Raw genomic sequence first — 5,224 nt, 5'->3', positions numbered from 1 at the left:
GGGCAGATGGCAATTTTAGTTGTAAAAAACGTCAGGGCGATGTTACTTCGTGCCACACATGTGGCACTTATCATTTGGGGAAACTAATCTACGGAGACGATCTCATCTTTGATTTCGATCAGATGCCGCGCCTCGGGGAGAGAAGATTAATCTCCCCGGAGGTGGTGAGCTGCGGAAGTGATTGAAGGTCCTAGGATCAGCGTCGTTGGACAAACCGCTCTAATACGATGTGAAATATATAGAACCTAAAATATTTGCTATATTGATGTGACCCTCGTAGGGTTATATATAGAGAGAATACAACATGAGAAGAGTCTTGCAATACAAGGCAAGACATTAAATAATTATATCTTCTATCTCTTTATATCTATCCTAATCATGTTTATACTTCTAATAGAATAAAGTTGTGCAACATAATGGTTGTCATATTTGCCCAGCCACTAAGGACATAAGTCATATCATCCTTCGCTGCAAACTTGCTGATGTGGTTTGGGTCAAATCCAGCCTTAATCTCTTACCCACAACTCGCCACAACTTCAGGGTTTCCTATATTTAGACACGAAAAACTCTATTCGCTGCTTGTTGCGGCGAACTGTCGGGCAATCGCATAGAGCAGCGATGCGAGCTACCAATATGGACCGGCCCACTTTCAGATTTAAACAGTGCAGCCAAGCGGTTTTGGGGGAGCAACTAGTTAACGAGCGCTTCTTCGGAAGCCTCGCAACAATCAGCGTCACTTGGTGCGCTCCCAGTCATTCATCACGTGTCGCACTCTGGACGCTCTTTCCGAATTTTATTTTTATTTTTTCACACGTGTTTTAGGCTTTTTAAACGGTTTTTCGGGTTTTTTCGACGTTTTGGTTTCCCCCCGGTCTTCCTTAGCTTTTCGATCAAAAAAATTTTGAAAAAAAATTACGCAAAAAAACACGTTTTCTTTTCTTTCTTTCGTGAAAGTCACGGTTTTTTCCCGCGAGAGGCACGCTTGTGCTTTAGCGAGAGTCACGGCCGTGCCTTTCGGAAACGAAAAAACGCGTTTTCTGTTTTTCTTTTCTTTCGCGAGAGTCACGATTTTGCTTCCGCGAGAAGCACGGTTGTGCTTTCGTGAGAGTCACGGTCGTGCCTCTCGAAAAGGGAAAAACAAAACGCGTTTTCTGTTTTTTCTTTCTTTCACGAGAGTCACGGTTTTGCTTCCGCGAGAGGCACGGTTGTGCTTTAGCGAGAGTCACGGCCGTGCCTCTCGGAAAGAGAAAAAATACGCGTTTTCTGTTTTTTTTTTCTTTCATAAAAGTCACGGTTTTGCTTTCGCGAGAGGCACGGTTGTGCTTTGACGAGAGTCACGGCCGTGCCTCTCGGAAACGAAAAAATGTGTTTTCTATTTTTTTCCTTCCACGAGAGTCACGGCTTTACTTCCACGAGAGGCACGGGTGTGATTTCGCGAGAGGCACAGGTGTGCCTCTTTTGGAAAGGAAAAAAACCATGCTCCCGGTCGTTTTTTCCCTGGTTTTTTCGTCCGGTTTCTTTCGTGAAAAAAAGTTCGTCAAAATCTATCAACATGAGATCTAACTTTGAAGATCTCGACGCGAGGAATCCAATGGTGAAAACGGTTCGAGATTTGGACGCACGGTTTAAAAGATAAAGCGTTTTGAATAAACGAATCTACGAAAAAAGGGAAAACTCCCAAGTTGCGACAAGTGGCGCGCTGCATGTGCGCCACTTGTCGCGACCTGGAAAAATTTAGTGTTATTCGCAACGAGTACTCCTTAATCAGTGATTTCGCGGTTTTGGGAACCTTAGAACTGTTGGAGAACGTAGTAATTTCAAAAAAAATTCCTACGCCCACGCAAGATCATGGTGATGCATAGCAACGAGAGGGGAGAGTGTTGTCCACGTACCCTCGTAGACCGAAAGCGGAAGCGTTAGCACAACGCGGTTGATGTAGTCATACGTCTTCACGATCCGACCGATCCAAGTACCGAACACACGGCACCTCCGAGTTCAGCACACGTTCAGCTTGATGACGTCCCGCGAACTCCGATCCAGCAGAGCTTCACGGGAGAGTTCCGTCAGCACGACGGCGTGGTGACGGTGATGATGTTGCTACCGACGCAGGGCTTCGCCTAAGCACCGCTACGATATGACCGAGGTGGAATATGGTGGAGGGGGGCACCGCACACGGCTGGGAGAGATCAACTGATCAACTTGCGTGTCTAGAGGTGCCCCCTTGCCCCTGTATATAAAGGAGCAAGGAGGGAGGTGTCGTGGTTCTAAGTCTGACAGTAGTGTAGGGGGGTAAGTATGGAGAGGCAAGATCTTAGCTATGGAGAAGTTGTAAGCACGCAAGGTTACGAGTTCGGGCCCTTCTCGGAGGAAGTAATAGCCCTACGTCTCGGAGCCCGGAGGCGGTCGACTGGATTATGTGAGTATGAATTACAAAGGTGCGAACCTTTGTCTCAGAGGAGGGGGGTGGCTTATATAGAGTGCGCCAGGACCCCGGCCAGCCCACGTTACAAAGGGTTCAATGTACATTAAGGCAGGGCGTTACTGGTAACGCTAGTAATAAAGTGCTATGATGACCATAAAAGCTACTTAATGACCGACCGTTAGCGTGCGGAGTGACTTTAGGTCTCCTGGCCCTCGAGTGGTTGGATCTTGGTCGAGTGATTGCTTCTTGGTCGAGTGTCTTCGAGTCTGTCGAGTGGAACACCTCCAAGTCGATTGAAAGGTGATTTCTTCTAGAGATGTCCTTGGGTGGGGCAGTTAGGACAGGTCCATGACCCTACCCTAGGTACATAGCTTCATCATTAGCCTCCAAATGGATCGAGGTTTGAGTGGGAAAGGAGTTGAGAACTTCTCCGACTTGTTTTTCATGCCGTGAGCATATCTTGTTTCGGATTAACGGACCTGAGTGATGACAGCAACTTCCTTTTCAGTCGCCTTGATCCATTCTTAATTCTTCGTCAAGTGAGTTTCTTTACTTGTAAGGCTCCGAGTGACGGTGCGGAGGAGATCTTTGGTCTGACAAGTTGTTTGCTGCCCGCAGATTTCGTGGGATCCGAATTTTGGGAAGCGCGCGGGACGGGGGAGGCCGCAGTAATCGGATGGGATAGAGCGGAGCCGCCTCGATCCCCGTGCCGCCTTTTTCGCCACGTATCGCGCGCGCGATCGTTACGGGATTTGACAGAGCCACCTGGGCCTACCCGTCAGCCACTCGGAAGCGGCCTCATATAAGGCGTTGGACCGGAGTCTCCCGAACAGTGCGTTCCCATTTCCTCTTCTCCTCTTCACACCCCTCCACTGTGCTCGCTCTCGCCCCAGCATCACCGCTCCGTACGCGTCTCGCCGGCGACAATGGGGAAGGAGAAGACGGTGGCTCTGGAGCGGGCAAAGAAGGCGATGGCGAGGTTGAAGGGGAAGGCGACCAGCCGGGGCGGATCTTCCTCGCGGACCGGCCTGCCGAAGGGCTGGATCCATGGCGACTGGATCCACTCGAGGATCACCCAAGAAGACCTCGACGACCTGGCCGAAGGGGGCTGACCCCCTACGACTCGGCGCGGCTTCCGGGGAAGGAATCTGAGCCGCAACCTCGGGAGGGTGAGCGTGTTCTTCTTGCCACCCACGTCGACCGTGGATTTTCCTTGCCTCCTCACCCTTTCTTTCGAGGGTTTCTGAACTTCTTTGGGGCACAACTCCACCATTTTACCCCAACTCAATCGTTTATCTCGCCGCTTTCATTTCTTTGTGTGAGAATTTCCTGGGTTGCCGGCCTCACTAGGGTCTTTTCAAGCATATTTTCACTTGTCGCTCCCAGACAGTGAAAAAGGCTAATCCGAGTGACGAGAGGACCCAAGTGATCTAGATGTGTGGGGGTCTTGGCATCCAGACGATAGGGAAAAGCTCCTTTCCGGCCATGATTCTTCCTGACTCAGTTCGTGGATGGCAGTCGAGCTGGTTTTACTGTAAAGACCAGTCGACGTCAGGGCAATCGACTGGCCTCTCTCCCTTTACCATGGACCGAGTGGAGAAACCCTCCCCTTTGAAGGTGCTCCCGGAGGAGAAGGCGCACGTGAAGGTGTTGGTCGATCGAGTGGTCCAGCTTATTTGTGACGAGGTCACTGGTATGGTTATCTTGGAGGTCTTCCTTTAGCGGCGCATCCAGCCTCTTCAAGCTCGAGACCATCCGATGTGGATGTATTCGGGTCTTGAAGACTCCACTCGGATCCACCCGGAGGAGGTCGACGACGACACACTGGAGAAGTGGCTGTCGGGCATTACCGGGAACAAGGACAATCCCAGGGGAGCCAGGAGAGTTCCCCCATTCGACCAGTCTAATGCACCAGAGCAGGTCTGATTCTGAGTTTTTGCTTGTAATCTGAATTCACTCGCGCAGCTGCCTATATTGCGTCGACTGACTTTATTCTCCCTGCTTTCTTTCAAGCCATTATTGAAATGTATTCAATTCCCAACGGGGAGCAAGAGCAAGTACTGGAAGGCGAGGCGAGTGGCGGCGACAGTGGCGAGTGGACTTCTGATGGTGAAGGGGATGGAGGAAGCGATGACTCAAGTGATGGAGAAGAAGTCGAGTCGCCCCCTCGCAGGGAGAGGCGATCCAAGCTCGACCAAGAATGGCCGAGTGCCCGCGACAAGGCAACTACTCAGGCTGGTCAGTCTTCGAAGCGTCCTTGGATCTCTTCACCAACCCCGACTGAGAAGGCGCCAAAGAACCCCAAAGTTGCAGAGCCGAGGACTCGGAAGGCGTTGCCGAAGATCAAGATTGATATCCCCGTCGCCTCCGCATGAGTGTCTCTCTTTGTATTCACTCGACGCTCCATGCTGTTCGTTTTTCTTGTTTTAACTGGACGAACTTTGGAATTGTCAGCGCTGCCACTTCCGGGACCTCAGCTTACAGGGATGATGATGAGGTGATGGAGGATGCGGTCACTTCTAATCCGGGTATGATTTCTGCCATACTATCTTTATTCGGTCGATTCAACTGCAATGTGCATCATTGGGTGACGTGATTTTGGCAATTGAACTTTGCACATCTCCCAACATTATTGACCTCCCTGATGATGATGAAGAGTCTGAGAGGCCTTTGACGAGGAAGAATAGGCAACCTCATGTAAGTGAGGCGCTACAGTCGATGCCGAGGGCGGAACCAGTCGTTCAGGACACTGGCGACGTCAATCGGGGTTCTGTTACCTTCGTCGAGCCACTATCGAGTGCA

Source organism: Triticum dicoccoides, chromosome 6A (genome assembly GCF_002162155.2).
Source record: "Triticum dicoccoides isolate Atlit2015 ecotype Zavitan chromosome 6A, WEW_v2.0, whole genome shotgun sequence".
Classification (NCBI taxonomy): domain Eukaryota; kingdom Viridiplantae; phylum Streptophyta; class Magnoliopsida; order Poales; family Poaceae; genus Triticum; species Triticum dicoccoides.
Note: the sequence above shows the minus strand (reverse complement) of the source record.